The sequence below is a fragment of the Cynocephalus volans genome, chromosome X, assembly GCF_027409185.1.
Source record: "Cynocephalus volans isolate mCynVol1 chromosome X, mCynVol1.pri, whole genome shotgun sequence".
Taxonomy (NCBI): domain Eukaryota; kingdom Metazoa; phylum Chordata; class Mammalia; order Dermoptera; family Cynocephalidae; genus Cynocephalus; species Cynocephalus volans.
This window is the reverse complement of record NC_084478.1, coordinates 77,366,014-77,383,237: the sequence shown is the minus strand read 5'-3', so window position 1 is coordinate 77,383,237 and position 17,224 is coordinate 77,366,014. Positions and strand designations below refer to the sequence as shown.

Sequence of the window (17,224 nt, the reverse complement as noted above, 5' to 3'; positions counted from 1 at the left end):
GTTGTACCAGTTTGCATTTCCACCAGCTGTGTATAAAAATTCATGTTTTTATACAGCCTCCCCCAACAGAATATACTGTCATACTTTTCAATATTCACAATTCTGTTAGTTATCTCAATGTTAGTTTAACCCATATTACTGGGTTGGATCATTTGCTATGCCCACCACTTAAACTCTGCACCAGAACTAATTTGTTGTCCTTTGGTTATTTCCAAAATGGGGGAAATTCTTGTGGGAACCAGCATTTGAGCCCTGTGGTTGAACTAAATTGCTGCTTTTCTGCTGATTCTCTGGGGAAGGCTTTTTATGCAACTCAGGTTTTAACTGTTGACTTTGTAAGCATTTCTGGGTCTTGTGTGTTCTGATATACCTGGGTTGTGTGGAAACTCTGATCTGGGCCTGTGTCTTTTCACCAAACTGTACCCCCTGCAGTTCTGTATTACTGACTAGTCTCCACTGAGTGGTCCTGTGGTGACGGGAGGGCATATCTGCTGTCCATGATGTGCCCTAGTGTTCCTCCAGTGGGCCAGTGTCTCCCATCACCTGCACTCCAAACACTTCCCATGGGATGGGCCATGCACTGGTCCCTTGCAGTGACTCATTGGCCTCTGAGTGGCTCCTTTTTTCTATTGTCTATAGCCTTTCCTTCCTATGAGGGCCCATGGGAGACTTGTTAGTGGTGGTGTCGGCCTGGGGGCCACCAAGGCCCTCCTCTCCCCTGCAGTCTCCAAGCAACTTCATTTGAAGGGAACATCTTCACTTTTTGCCAGCTCTTGCTCCATGTGCTCAGCAGGGCCAGCCTTGAAGTGGTCAGGGCTTGATATGTTTGAAGTGGTCCTTTGTTTCTCTCATCATGACTTCTGCCTTCCTGAACTCTGTAGGTCTCTGTTCCTCTTCACCTGAGCTTGGCAGCTCATTGCTTTTTAATAGTTGTCCACTAATACTACTTTTAGTCTCCCCTTTTATGTTTGTTTCATATGCAGCGTCCATGATTTTTAACATATTTAGTGAGAGGACCAAAGAAAAGTATGGTTATTTTTATCTTTTCAGAAGCAGAATTGTTTTACTTTCTTAATTCTCTGAAATAGTTTATAAAACATTTGAGTTAATTTATTCTTGAAGTTCTGTTAACATTCACACGTAAAAGTGCGTGAACTCTGCCTTTGTTACAGGGAAGATGGTGTAGGTGGTGGTGGTGGTGTTATAGTTTATATTGTAAATTTAACTATTTTAGTGTTTTTTTGTCTATTCCAGTTTCCTGTTTTTTAAAAATTTAGTTAACTTAGGTAATTGTGATATTGAATTTTCCCAGCCATAAAAATAAGTTACTTCAACATTTATTGAGGTGGTTTTTTTTGTCATTCAAAATTGTTTTAGAATTTGCAAACGTAAAGTACTCACACCTCTTTTGTCTGATTTATTCCTAGTTTATTTTTATTAATTGTTTATCCTTGTATATATAGTCATCTAAACAATTTCTAAGTGATTGTTCATTTTATTAATTTTTCAAAATTATTCTCATAATTGTTTATGGAATTTGCTAATGATTTTAAAACTCTTTCATGTTTCTGTAATCATGTTCCTTTTTTTTCCCTAATCTTATCTATTTGTGCCATTTGCTTTTTGCATTGAAGGGTTTGCATTGAATCTGTAGATCCTTTTGGGTAATATTACCATCTTAACAATGTTAATGCTTTCGATCCATGAACACAGTTGCCTTTGCACTTATTTATGTCTTCTTTAATTTCTGTCATCAATGTTCTGTAGTTTTCAGTGTGCAAGTCTTTTGCCTTCTTGGTTAAATTTATTTCTGATATTTTATTCTTTTTCTCACTATTTTAAATAGAATTAGTTTCTCAATTTCCTTTTCAAATTCTTCATTGTTAGTGTATAAAGTGCAGCTGTTTTTCATGTATTGATTTTGTAACCTATAATTTTGCTGAATTGTATTATTAGTTGTAAGAGTCTTTTTGGGAATTTATAGGAATTTCTACACATAAGTTTATATCATCTGCAAATAGACAATTTTACTTTTTCTTTTCTATTCTTTTTAGAACTTTCAATTCTAATTTTATTAATATGGTGTATCACATTTATTGATTTCCGTATGTTGAACCAACCTTGCATCCCTGGGATGAATCCCACTTGATCATGGTGTATAATTTTACGTATGTGTTGTTGTATTCTGTTAGCTAGTATTTTACTGAGGATATTTGTCAAGGATATTGGCCTGTAGTTTTCCTTTTTAGTTGTATCTTTACCTGGTTTTGGTATCAAGGTGATGTTTGCTTCATAAAATGAGTTTGGGAGATTTGCCTCTGTTTCAGTCTTTTGGAATAGTTTGTAAAGAATCAGTGTCAATTCCTCTTTGAATGTTTGGTAAAATTCTGCTGTGAATCCATCTGGTCCTGGGCTTTTCTTTGTTGGGAGCCTTCTGATAACAGCTTCAATCTCCTTTATTGTTATTGGTCTGTTCAGATTTTCTACATCTTCTTGGCTCAGTTTTGGTAGCTTGTGTGTGTCCAGAAATTTATCCATTTCCTCCAGATTTTCAAATTTGTTGGCATGAAGTTGTTTATAGTAGTCTCAAATGATTCCTTGCATTTCAGATGTATCAGTTGTAATATCACCTTTTTCGTTTCTAATTTTTGTTATTTGGATCTACTCTCTTCTTTAGTTAATTGTGCTAATCGTTTGTCAATTTCATTTATCTTTTCAAAAAACCAACTTTTTGATTCATTGATCTTTTGTATTGTTTTTTGGGTTTCAATTTCATTCAGTTCTGCTCTGATCTTAATGATTTCTTTCCGTCTGCTAACTTTGGGTTTGGATTGTTCTTGTTTTTCTAGTTCTTTAAGTGAAGTGTTAGGTTGTTCACTTGCCATCTTTCCATTCTTATGAAGTAAGCATTTAATGCGGTAAATTTCCCCCTTAATACTGCTTTTGCAGTATCCCACAGGTTTTGGTATGACGTATTATTATTTTCATTAGTTTCCATAAATTTTTTGATTTCCTGTTTGATTTATTCTTGGACCCATATGTCATTAAAGTAGAATGCTGTTTAATTTCCATGTGTTTGTATAGTTCCCAGAATTTCGTTTGTTATTGATTTCTAGTTTTAATCCATTATGGTCTGAGAAAATACATGGGATAATTCCAATTTTTTAGAGTTTGTTGAGTCTTGATTTGTGACCTAACATGTGATCTGTCCTGGAGAATGATCCATGTGCTGATGTGAAGAATGAATATTCTGAGGTTGTTGGATGGAATGTTCTGTAGATATCTGCAAAGTCCAATTTGTCTAGAGTGTTGTTTAGATCTTGTGTTTCTCAAAATCAAACACAAGGACCGTATGATCATCTCTATAGATGCTGAGAAAGCATTTGATAAAATTCAACATTCATTCATGAAAAAGACCTTCTATAAGTTAGGTATAGATGGAAAGTATCTCAACATAATTAAAGCCATATATGATAAACCCACTGCCAATATTATCCTGAATGGGGAAAAGCTTTCAGCTTTTCCTTTAAGAATAGGAACTAGACAAGGATGCCCATTCTCACCACTCCTACTCAACATAGAGTTGGAAGTACTAGCCAGAGCAATCAGAGGAGAGAAGGAAATAAAGGAAATCCAGATTGTTAAAGATGAAGTCAAACTGTCCCTCTTTGCAGATGACATGATCCTATATATCGAACAGCTTAAAGACTCTACAAAAACACTCTTGGAATTGGTAAATGATTTCAGCAAAGTAGCAGGATACAAAATCAACACACAAAAATCAGTAGCATTTCTATTCTCTAATAGTGAACATGCAGAAAGAAAAATCAAGAAAGCTAGCCCATTTACAACAGCCACCAAAAAAATAAAATACTTAGGAATTGAATTAACCAAGGAGGTGAAAAATCTCTATAATGAGAACTACAAACCACTGCTGAGAGAAATTAGAGAGGATGCAAGAAGATGGAAAGATACCCCATGCTCTTGGATTGGAAGAATCAACATAGTGAAAATGTCCATACTACCCAAGGTGATATACAAATTCAGTGCAATCCCTATCAAAATTCCAATGACATTTTTCTCAGAAATGGAGAAAAACTATCCAGACATTTATATGGAATAACAAAAGACCATGCATAGCCAAAGCAATGCTAAACACACACACAAAAATAAAGCTGGAGGCATAACACTACCTGATTTTAAACAATACTACAAAGCTATAATAACCAAAACAGTATGGTACTGACATAGAAACAGACACACTGATCAATGGAATAGAATAGAGAATCCAGAAATCAACCCACACACCTACAGCCATCTGATCTTTGAAAAAGGTACCAAGCCTATACACTGGGGAAGAGACTGCCTCTTCAGCAAATGGTGCTGGGATAACTGGATATCCATATGCAGGAGAATGAAACTAGACCCATAGCTCTCACCATATACTAAAATCAACTCAAAATGGATTAAAGAATTAAATATACACCATGAAACAATAAAACTTCTTAAAGAAAACATAGGAGAAACACTTCAGAAAGTAGGACTAGACCCAGACTTCATGAATATGACCCCAAAAGTATAAGCACCCAAAGGAAAAATAAACAAATGGGATTATATCAAAGTAAAAAGCTTCTGCACAGCAAAAGAAATAACAGAGTTAAAAGACAACCAACAGAGTGGGAGAAAATATTTGCAAAATATTTATCTGACAAAGGATTAATATCCAGAATATACAAGGAACTCAAACAACTTTACAGGAAAAAAACAAGTAACCCACTAAAAAATTGGCAAAAGAGCTAAATAGGCATTTCGGAAAGGAAGATATACGAATGGCCAACAGACATATGAAAAAATGCTCAACATCACTCAGCATCCTGGAAATGCAAATCAAAACGACACTGAGATACCATCTCACCCCAGTTAGGATTGCTAATATCCAAAAGATTGTGAACGATAAATGCTGGTGAGGTTGCGGGGAAAAAGGAACTATGATACTTTGTTGGTGGGACTGCAAAATGGTGCAGCCTCTATGGAAAATGGTATGGAGGTTCCTCAAACATTTGCAGATAGATCTACGATATGACCCAGCTATCCCACTGCTTCGATTATACCCAGAGGAATGACAATCATCAAGTCGAAGGTATACCTGTTCCCCAATATTCATTGCAACACTCTTTAGAATAGCTAAGAGTTGGAACCAGCCCAAATGTCCATCTTCAGATGAGTGGATACGGAAAATGTGGTATATCTACAAAATGGAGTACTACTCAGCTATTAAAAAGAATGAAATAATGCCATTTGCAACGGCATAGTTGGACCTAGAGAGTTATATTAAGTGAAATTATATTAAGTGAAACAAGTCAGACACAGAAAGAGAAATATCACATGTTCTTACTTATTTGTGGGAGCTAAAGATAAATAAATAAATACACATAAAACCAGAGTGGTGTGGGGGTGGGTGGGAAGGAGACATAACAATTACAATTCCTTGAAGTTGATGTGACAAGCAAACAGCAAGGAGATTGTTGGGAGGGAGGGGGGAGAGAGAGGAGGGAGGGAGGTTTCAGTAACAGGCCACAATAATCAGCCACGTTGTATATTTACAAAATTAAAAATAAAATAAGTCCTTTCAATTCAAAGTTGAATATAAGTGGTGAAAGCAGTTATTCTTTTCTTATTCTTGATCTTATGGGAAAAGCTTTTGGACTTTCATCTTTGAGTATAATGTTGTTAGTTGTGGGGTTTTTCATATACGGCCTTTGTCATGTTGAGGAAACTATCTTCTATTTGTAGTTTATTCAATGTTTTTATGATGAAACTGTCGAATTGTGTCAAAAAGTTTTTTTTTTTGCATCAATTGAGTTCACGTGATTTTTCTTTTTCTTTCTAATAATATGATGTGTTACATTGATTGATTTTCAAATTTTGAACCATCCTTTCATTATGGACAAATTCCCACTTGGTCCTGGTATATAACCCTTTTAATATGTTGCTGAGTTTGGTTGGTTATTGTTTTGTTGAAAATATTTTAATCAGTTTTCATGAGGGATATATGTCTATAGTTTTCTTGTAGTGTTTTTGTCTAGCTTTGGTAGTTGGATAATGCTGGCCTAATAGAATGAGTTAGGAGGTTGTTCTTCCTTTGAAATATTTTGGAAAAGTTTGAGAAGTATTGGTGTTAATTTTTCTTTTGATGTTTGGTAGAATTCACCAGTGAAATCACCTGGTCTAGGACTTGTCTTTGTTGGGAGTTTTTTGATCCTTGACTCAATCTCCTTACTAGTATTGGTCTATTCAGACTTTCTGTTTCTTCGTTATTCAGTTTTGGTACGTGGTGTGTTTCTAGGAGTTTAACCTTTTCATCTAAGTGGTCCAATTTGTTCATGTATAATTGTTGATAGTATTCTCTTGTAATCCTATTTATTTATGTAAAATATGTCCCCCGTCTTTTTTGATTTTAGTAATTTGAGTCACCTCTATTGTTTTTTTTTTTTTTTTGCTATTCAATCTACCTAAAAATTTCTGAATTTTTTGTTGATCTTTTTGGAATATGAATTGGCCTCAATTTTCTGTATCATTTTTCTATTCTTTATTTTATTGATCCCTAAACCATTCTTTATTTCCTTCCTTCTGCTAGCTTTTAGCTTAGTTCCCTCTTCCTTTTCTATTTCCTTAAAGCATAAAGTTAGGTTATTGGTTTAAGATATTTCTTTTTTGGGGGCTCGCCAGTTAGCTTGGTTGGTTAGAGGACAGCCTTATAACACCAAGGTCACTGGTTCATATCCCAGTACCAGCCAGCCACGAAAAAAAAAATTTCTTTTTTTTAAATGTAAGCCTTCACAGCTATAAACTTCCCTCTTAGTATTGCTTTCCTGCATGCTATATATTTTTCAAAGTGTGTTTGGGTTTTTCAAAATTTGTCTCAAGATACTTTCTATTTTACTTTATGATTTCTTCTTTGACCAATTGGTTGTTTATGAGTGTGCTAATTTCTGCTTGTTTGTGAATTTTCCAGTTTTCCATCTATCATTAATCTCCAGTTTCATTCAACTTTGATCAGAAATCATATTTTATATGATTTTAATCTTTTAAAATTTACTAACATTTGTTTTTTTGCCCTAACTTGTTTTCTGTTCTGGAGAATGTTCCATGTGCACTTTAAAAAATATGTAGTCTATTGTTGGGTGGAGTATTTTTTATATATCTCTTAGGTCCTATCGATTTATAGTGTTGTTCAAGTGCTCTGTTTCCTTATTAACCTTGTGTCTAGTTGTTTTATCTATTATTGTAGCTATTATTGCAGAACTATCTATTTTTCCCTTCAATCCTGTTAACGTTTCTTCATGTATTTGGGGTCTCATGTCTGTTGTGTATATGTTTATAACATATCTTCTTAGTGAATTGACCCTTTTATTAATATGCAATGTTCTTTGTTTCCATTTTATAATCTCTATCTTTTTGTTGACATCTTCATTTTGTTCTTGATTTTACTTAGGTTTTTATCATGTTTTCCACTAGTTCTTTGAGCATATTTAAAATCTTTGTCTATGAAGTGTGATGTCTATTGGATAGTTACTGTCAATTAATTTTGTTTCTTTGAATGAGCCTTGGTTTTCTGTTTCTTTGATGCCTTGGGACTTTTTTTTGTTGAAAATTGGGCATTTGACTGTTGTAATGTGGCAACTCCCCTGTATCTAAGGATGTATGTCTGTATTTGGAGATAGGGTCTTTAAAGAAGTAATTAAGGTAAAATTAGGTCATATGGATAATGCTCTAATTTAATATGACTGGTGTCCTTCTGTAAAGAGAAGATTAGGACACAGGCACATACAGAAGGAAGACAAGAAGATACTGGAGGAAGATAGTCATCTACAAGCCAAGGAGAGATGCCTTAGAAGAAGGTTGACACCTTGATCTTGGACTTATAGCCTCCAGAATCATGAGAGAATAATTTTCTGTTGTTTAAGCCATCTGGTTTATGGTAGTTTGTTATAGTAGCTCTTAACAAACTAATATAGTGGGTTTTTAGTCATCTTGTATCTTTTATGAGAAGTGCCTGCTTTATTTACAGTCTGCTTTCTCAGGTATGTGAAACTGAGATGACTGCCTTAGATCAGTCCTTTAGGTATTTTCCAGACAGGTTAGAACAGACATACACAATAATTTGCAAATAAGGTCTGCTCTACTTCCTCTGGTTCAAGGGGAGGAATTGGGAACTGTGCTGCCAATTGCTTACGACCAAGACCACCACCTCACTGGGGAGACAAGGGTTAGTAAAAACACCACAAAACTTTCCTGCCATTTCGAAGATGGATTTTCCTTGACTGGACCTTTGCTTGGTTGCACTAAACATTTGACTGTTTTCCACAAGTCCTACAAAGTTGGTTCAGATATCTTCTAGTTGTTTTCTTATTGTTTCTGTGGGGAATGAGAGCTTGAGGCTTCCTAACCTTCCATCTTTCTGACATCTGCCCCCGTGCCTTTTATTTCTTTTTTAGGTATTTTTATGAGGACCTCTAGTCATATCCTTGTCTCTTTATTTTTCTTTTGTATTTTCCAGCTTTTTTTCTCTCCATGCTGTGCTCTGAGTGATTTCCTCTGCTTTCCAATTCACTACTAGTATGTTGATAGTTACTTTCTCAAGCATGTTAATACTAATACTCCATTTTTTGGTAACATTAGTTATTGTTGATGTGAAAATGGCTGTAGTTCTGATTATTGTTTCCTTTGAGATATCTGTCATTGACATATGAATTCCATTTTTTCCTTTATGTCTTTGAATATTTTAAATATACCTATTTCATAAATACATTTTGAATTGCACTGTAATCCTAGTTCTTACTGAATAGAATCCACTCATTTGGCTTGATTGTTGCTTGGCTCTTATGTTGATTTCATAGTGTGTAATTTTTGACTGTGAAGTTCTTCTGGATGGCAGGTGTTTCTTCAGGATTCCCTTATGTGCCTTGAGTTACAGAGGTGTCCTTGTGGGCCAGTTTTTTTTTTTTTTTTAAATCTCTTCTTGGAGCTTATTGGTGTTGGTTCAGGATTAAAGTTAATTTCTTAAAAGCTATGTGGGCAATATAAATTTGAACTCCAATAAGCAAAAGATTGTGGTTCTGAGTAACTTTATTTTACCACTGTGGTAAGACTATCTGCTGTGTTCCCTGCAGCATCCTGGGCCAGTGGGTTTATGCAGGGACCTCATTCCAAACTCCCAGCTCCTAAAGAATGTCCCTCTGCCTGCTGATAAAATCTTAACTTCCACATATTACCACATATAGTCAATTTGTGTTATTTGTGGTAGTTATGTTCTATAAAGTCAGTGTAAAAATTGAATTAGCAAACACTGAACATTGCTTCTAGAGGAAAAGCAGGAGCCTCTCTTCACAACATTTTCATCAAGCAATCAATATATAATAACCTTGTTTTATGTGTGTTTCTTTCTGTTTAAAGACACCTTATTTTGTGTATATTGTTGATTCATTAACATTGAACTATAATTCATATAGACTATAACTCTTGTCTGAATGAAGCTTACCTAACACACATATTTTCTCTGTAAGGACATCACAACATTCTTGTGCCTAGGACCACTGTACAGCACTTTAGCACTATGTTTAGCAGCCACATTAAACCCCTAAATCACAAACAAGAAGTCTAAATCACGTGAAAAACATGACATTAGATAGACCACGAGAGGTGGGTCCCAGCAGCTCCAGTGGCGGGAGGAGCGGCAGTGGCCAGGCAGCCTAGCTTCAGGAAGGCTCTAGGTGCGCTGTGGCCCACAGGCACCTGGCACGCGTCCTCCCGTTTGCCAAGTTGCCCAAGAGGAAGGTCAGCTCAGCCAAAGGGGCAGTGAAGGAAGATCCCGAGAGGACATTGGCCTGGCTGTCAGCTAAACCTGCTCCTGCAAAAGTGGAAATGAAGCCAAAAAAGGCAGCAGCAAAAGATAAATCTTCAGACAAAAAAGTGCAAACAGAAGGGAAAAGGGGAGCAAAGGAAAAACAGGCCGAAGTGACTAACCAAGAAACTAAATAAAATTTACCTGCAGAAAATGGAGAAATTAAAAACGAGTAGAGTCCAGCCTCTGATGAAGCAGGAGAGGAACAAGCCAAGTCTGATTAATATTATATACCATGTATTATCAGTGGTCCCTGTCACACTTGTATAATCCAGAGGAATATTTTTATCAAGTATTTTGTAAATGCAAGTTTTTTATTAGTTCTAGAAACATTTTTAAGAAGGAGGGAATCCCATCTCATACCATTTTTTTAAAGTGTAAATGCTTTTATTTAAGAGGTGAAATCATTTGTTGGTTATTTATTTTTTGGTACAACCAGAAAATAGCAGAATATTGAATTATGGGAGGCTTTGACTGTCTTGGCTGTCAGCTTAACGTTCCATAGATTGAAGGAGCGGGGTTAGCTTTTATATCCTATAATAAAAAGCATATCAAATGGCAATTTGGAGTCACAGTTATGCATGTAATGTGTCTTGAACATCTAAAATTACTTCTATTCCCATGTTGTTTTTTTAATAGAATTGTTTGTTAAAGAAAACCACTCCTTAATCATTGCCCTTTCTGTCAGAATTGTGTGCATGCTATCTGGTCGTGGTAGTCCAGTTTTCTTAATAATTTTATTGATGTTTTGTAAATGATTGAAAATTTGAGTATGTAGTGTGTATATGATGTTAAATTGTGAATTGGTGGGACTTATGGAACAGCTTACCAGCATCTGGAGATACTGGTACTTGATATCCTCCTTAGGAAAGTTTGCCTCCAAATTTGAAGCTGGAAGGTCACTGGAATAACTTTTAAAAAATCACAATGGGCAAAGGAGCTGAATAGACATTTTTCTTTTTTTCTTTTTCTTTTTCTTTTTTTTTTTTTTTGTCTTTTTGTGACCGGCTGTACCGCGCTCAGCCAGTGAGCCCACCGGCCATCCTTATATAGGATCCGAACCCGTGGCGGGAGCACTGCTGCGCTCCCAGCGCCGCAGTCTCCCGAGTGCGCCACGGGGTCGGCCCTGAATAGACATTTTTCTAAGGAAGACCTACAAATGGCCCACAGGTACATGAAAAAATGCTCAACATCACTAGTCATCAGGGAAATGCAGATTAAAACTACACTGAGATACCACCTCACCTCAGTTAGACTGGCTATAATCAAAAAGACGGTGAATAACAAATAACTGGTGAGGGTGTGGAGAGAAGGGAACACTTTTACACTATTGGGGGGACTGTAAATTAGTACAACCATTATGGAAAACAGTATGGAGGTTTCTCAAACAACTACAGATAGATCTTCCATATGATCCAGCAATCCCACTTCTGGGTATATACCCAAAGGAATGTAAATCATCATGTTGAAGGGATACATGCGGTCCCGTGTTCACCACAGCTCTGTTCACAATAGCCAAGATATGGAACCTACGTAAATGTGCATTGATGGATGATTGGATAAGGAAACAGTGGCATATATACAACATGGAGTACTACTCTTCCATAAAAAAGAATGAAATTCTCTCATTTGCAACAATATGGATGAACTTGGAGAAATTTCACAGAGGGAAAAATAGCACACGTCCAGTCATAAGTGGGAGCTAAGAGAGAAAGAACGAAGGAAAGAAAGACCACAATGGTGTGTTGGACTTGCAGAGGGAGAGAGCATACATAGGATTGTGGTGTGGGGTGGGGGAAAGAGGGAGGGGGAGGGAGGTCGGGGATTAATTGGGTGGGGGACACAGGGAATGATCGCAATTTGTGGTAGTGGGATGCTGCTAGTATTGACCTGGCCATCTTACCTTGGGCACAGGTGGTGACGGTCAGCTTTGTACCTCATGAATACTCATAACCAATAAAAAACATTAAATTAAAAAAAAATACAAAATTTTGTATATATGCTCAATGGAATACTATACACATTGGAAAATGATGATTTTTTGTCATTTGCTGAAACATAGATGAAATTGGTAGACATTATTAAGTTAAATAAGCCAGGAACAGAAAGGCAAATACCATATTTTCTCACTTATATTTAGATTCTAAAAAAGTTGATCTCATAGACATGAAGAGTAGAATAGTGGTTACCAGAGGCTGGGGAAGTTAGGAGGAAGGGGGAATAAGGTGAGGTTGGTCAATGCGTACAAAGTTACAGAAGGAGGACAAAAAGTTAAAGAAAATCACGATATGTGGCTTTTTAGAATTTCAGTATGTATGTTAAGAATTGTGTACAAATTGAAATGTCTATGTAATGATCCTTAACACAACCAATAAAATCTCAATTAGACCAGGAAAAGGACATTTGTTTATAGTATGAGAGCTGAAACAATAAGGCAGTGTCCCTGTTTTGACCTTTGGGAATGTGTACGTCAGTGATGCAAGTTTTTCACAACTCTTTGCATCTCCATGAATGAGTGGGGAAGTGCCATGAGTACTGATTGGGGGGTTAAAAATAAATTTTAGCGAGTAGGCAAATGTTCAAATATGGAATCTGCAAATAGTGAGGATTGACTGTATCTAGTTAATCCTTTGTACTTCTGATAACTCTCTATTGGGTATTTGGCCTCAGCCTCTGCTCTTTGAATTTCTTCTCCATTTCTAGTACTTGGAAGCTTTTTTTCCCCTTGCTTTCCAGTCTGCTATGTACTTAAAAAGACTCATGCATACACATTTGTTACATTTTATCCAGAATTTCTATTTGTTTGGATTTGGAGGAGGATATTTTGGTTAAATCAATCTAATTTATTGAGTGTGTACTTTTCTTATTTTAAAGAGGCAAAACGTACACCCAAGACTGTTAAAGGTAGAAGAGACCTTAAAGATTATCTTGTTGACAGGTTCTTGGACTTAAGGGCAAACTGAGAAGTCTTGAGATTGTACAGAAGTTTGTATATATACATTTTTCTGGGAAAAAAAATCTATTATATTCTCTAACAGACTCATAATCCTTTGAAAATGCAAGAACCACTGTTCTAGTCTAGTTCAATAGTTCTTATCAGTCAAGTTAATAGTAACCTTAGCCCAATTTTAAGATAAAATAATTATTTACATGTATAAAGTGATTTCTAGTTTTTTAAAGCTCTTTACCATCTCATCTTATTGTAATCCCCTCACAACCCTCTGAGGTAGATATTTTCCTCATTTTACAGTTGTAGGAACTGAAGGTAAGTCACAGCAGCTGGTAAGTAGTAGGGTTGTTTGTTTTTCTATTTAATTGAAGCTCAGAGAGGCGAGACAAGGTAACTTGCCCAAACCCATGAAGCTGATTTGTTCCAGAGCCAAGACTAGAACTCTAGTCTTAGCGATGTTTCCACTACCTCATTTTGCCTTGGAAAAGCACACAGACCTACCAGGTCGTAATATGATGATTCATTTAAAATAATAAATTCCTAAGTATAAAGTGATTCATTTGTTGAGAACATTTTTTTTCTTCTTTTTAAACGGAAAGCAGCCAAAATCACCAAGCCTAGCAATCCCTTGGACATTTCCATTGTGTAATCTACTTTAGAAGTAGAATTACATTCATCAAGTTGTGAGTCATATTGAAACTTAGTTGCTTGAGTTTCATCCCAATTAAAAACTGGGTGCAAGTGGAGTTACCATACATAGTGCATGTAAATAGATATACCCATACTTGTAAGATAATATTCTATTTATGTTTTCCTGTTAGTTGTCATCTTATAATTGGAAACTAATTAGGACTTAGGTTCCATTATTTCTTTTTCTCGACACACCCATTTTTTCACTCCCAGGTTGCATTTGTCCTTTCCGTGCTAATATCTCAGAACAATTTTCTATAGCTTTTCCTTAAGCAGCTTTTAGGACAAAATAGATTTCTCACAGAATTCACATGGAGTTTACTGTATCTACTCTCTGTAAATTCCTAGTAGAATACAGCTATAGCACTGAAACTTTAAACTTTGCTGAATTTTTGCAATATTTAGTAGTATTGGGATTGCTGAAATGGAAGGAATTGCTTATATTTTAAAATGTATTTAGGGGTAAAAGTAGACTTGATTTTTCAGATAGCTTGATTCTATTAAATAAATGAGATATGTAGAAATTAAAAAATAAATTTAGTGTTTTAAAGTTATACATGCATTCAACTAACATATATTCATGGCTTTTTTATACCAGCCATTATACTAGGCTTTGAGATTAACGGTAAGAAAGGATTCTTTTTGATCTGGAGCAGCTCACATCTTTCACTCCTCCCTCATTCTTGCTCCCATTCTTTACATCTCCCAACTTCATTTTCTAGTTAGTAACTGGCTCCTGCCAAATTCTTTGATGAAGTTTCTTACTAACCTAATGCCTGGATCTTTTTTCTAACATTTCCAGGTAGACAGCTCCAGCAATGAGGATCTTACTGTTTTAGCTTGGGTTCCCCCTAAAAGCAGAGTTTGAGACAGAGGCTTGTGAGCAAGCAGTTTATGTGGGAGCAATAGTGAGGGATAAAGGAGTAAAACAGGAAAGGAGGAACAGCCAGTATTAGGATGCATTATCAGGTTGGCCAATATTTGGGCAACTGGTTTAATCATGCTATAACCTCTGAGAAGCTTTATGAAATATGACTGAAAGATGGAAGCATCTGGAGACTGAGAGATGGAAGCATTCAACCATCAGCTTCTTTACCACCTATATGTGGCCCTGGGGTGTTACGTCCGCTGTACTTCCAAGTTGTATGAATGAGAGTGTCAAATGGGTTCCCATGCACAGCATCAGCGAAGCTATGGGGCAGGAAATGAGAAGTATATGGTGTGGGTTCAGGTAAAATTTGATCTATTAGGTTGGTCAAAGTCTTTTCAGAACTTGTCACTTCAATAAAAGCAAGAAGAGGAGCCAAGATAAATTCAGGGTTGGAAAGAAAAGTAGTCCAGTGCTCTCAGTAATTTATTATATAGTTAATTCAAATTTTGGGATAACTCTAATATTTATGTCCCATCAAATTGTTCTGTCTCTCAAAGCCAGAAGACAGGATTATTGATGTTTCAAATTAATGTTTAGGCTTAGGACTGAACTCACTTACCTTGGTTCGGTGACACCACTCTTCCCTGGTTTTCCACCTACCTATCTCTGTCAGCCTCCTATCTCAGGCTCCTTCATAAGCTTCTCTTCTATGTAAACTTGAAGTGTTGTTCCTGAGTCTTCTCAACGAGCTCCACTTTCACAGCTTTAACTGACAGACTCCAGAATCTATGATTCCTCCAGCCCAGGTCCCTTTCCTGATCTCCAGACCCTTAAATCTAACATTGTACTGGACATTATCCTGATGCCCCAGTGGACCTCAAATTTAACAATTTCCAAACCTGTTCCTCCTCCTGTATTTTTTCTCTGGGTTAATTGCTAGATCATTAATCTAGTTGCTGTAAGTTATCTTTAACTTTTTCTTCTCCTCCTCATCCCACACTATCAGTCACTATGTATTATTGTGTATATGTATTAGTCCATTTTTGTGTTGCTATAAAAGAATACCTGAGACTGAGTAATTTATGAAGAAAAGAGGTTTATTTGGCCCATGATTCTGGGACAGGTGCATCTGGCATGGGTCTCAGACTGCTTCCACTAATGGCAGAATGTGGCAGGCAGCCTGCAGGTGCATGGGTGGGTGCAAGACCACATGGCAAGAGAGGAAGCAAGAGAGAGGGGAGGTGCCAGAGTCCTTTCAACAGCCAGTTCTCTTGGGAACTAATAGAATGAGAACTCATTCATTCCTCCCCCCCCCCCCCCCCGCTCCTGCCCCAAGGTTTTAATCTGTTCATGACGGATGCACCCCCATGAGCCAAACACCTCCCAACACTGCCACATTGGGGATCAGATTTCAGTGTGAGCTTTGAGAGGACAAACATATACAAACTATATCACACTGTCCTCTTTCTTTTGTCGAACCATCTCTCCTTGCTATTGCAATAGCAAAGCTGTAAATGTGTTTGAATATATACCATATCGTTACTGCAATAGTCTCCTGAGAGCTGTCAGAGTGTTTTTCCTCTACATATATCATATTTTCTCAGTCTTGCTTAAAAGCTTGTTACAAAGAAAAACTTCAGATAAATTTAACAGAGTTTAATTGAACAAAGAATGATTCAATCAGGCAGCCGCCAGAGCTGGTTCAAAGTGGAGTGCCAGGGCTGCTGTGTGGTCAGCTAAGATTTAGAGACAGAAAAAGGAGAGTGATGTACAGAAAATGGAAGTGAGATACAGAAACAGCTGTATTGGTTACAGCTGGGTATTTTGCCATATTTGAATGTTATAGTTGACTGCTTATAATTGGCTGAGACTTGGCTACTTGTTACAAGAGTAGGTTGTAGTAGCCCATTTATGCATCAAGTTAGGTTACAGTTCACTGTGTCTGAAGAAACCTTTAGGCCATACTTAATGTAACAAGCTTTTGATGGCTCATTACCTATGTGATTATGTTCAAATTCCTTAGTATTTTTTGCAATATGTCTTAAAGTCTGGCCCCAATTTAGCTTTTCAGTCTCTTTCTCAATCATACTCACCTTGTTTCTGCTATATGAAGACTGCAGTTTCCTAAATACACAGTGCTTGTTTGTGTGTGTGTGTGTGTGCGTGAGTGTGTGTATGTGCTGGTCTGTGTAACTTGCTTCCTCTCCAAACTGGGGAGCTGCTATTCAGTCCTTTGGAGCTCAGCTTAAATGTTGCTATTTAGGCTTTTTCTGAAATTTATCCCCTACTCTGAGATTTAATCATTCATTCTACTGTGTTCTTCTGTCACTTGGACCTTCCCTCTGTTATATATCACCCTGGATTGCAAGGACTTGTTCACGTATGTCTTCTTTTCTATATCCTGAGATCTCCGAGAACATTAACTATATCTTATCTATTCTGCCTTCTTAGCATCCAACACAGTACCTGACACAGAGTGTGCCTTTAGTGAATTTGTTCATTCATTCAACAAGTATTTCATGAGTGCCTACTTTATGCAAGGCATTATTTTAGGTGCTGGAGATACAGAGTCTTGGCTGTCATTGAGAATATAGTCTAGTCTGTCATGGAGAATATAGTCTCCAAGAGTAAGACAAAGTGGCTCACTCACATGTTTAGTAAGTTGGTGTTGATTGATGGGGGTAGACCAATTCCATTTGAGCTGAAATGAGTCTCTCATTTAAAAGAAAACCGTATTTATTGTCAGTGATAAAATTCAAGTTTTCAAACAAACATTGGAATTGTGGAAAACATATATCCACCACCATGT

General features: G+C 36.6%; 1 protein-coding gene and 1 pseudogene across 1 annotated transcript in view; both read left to right on the top strand.

Annotated features, from left to right (window-relative positions):
- The window catches only part of LOC134367067 (non-histone chromosomal protein HMG-14-like), a 69,778-nt pseudogene extending 59,650 nt beyond the window's left edge, over positions 1-10,128 (top strand).
- Positions 1-17,224, top strand: part of OPHN1 (oligophrenin 1) — a 440,991-nt gene that overhangs the window by 128,219 nt on the left and 295,548 nt on the right. The gene's annotated exons all lie outside the window — the stretch shown is intronic.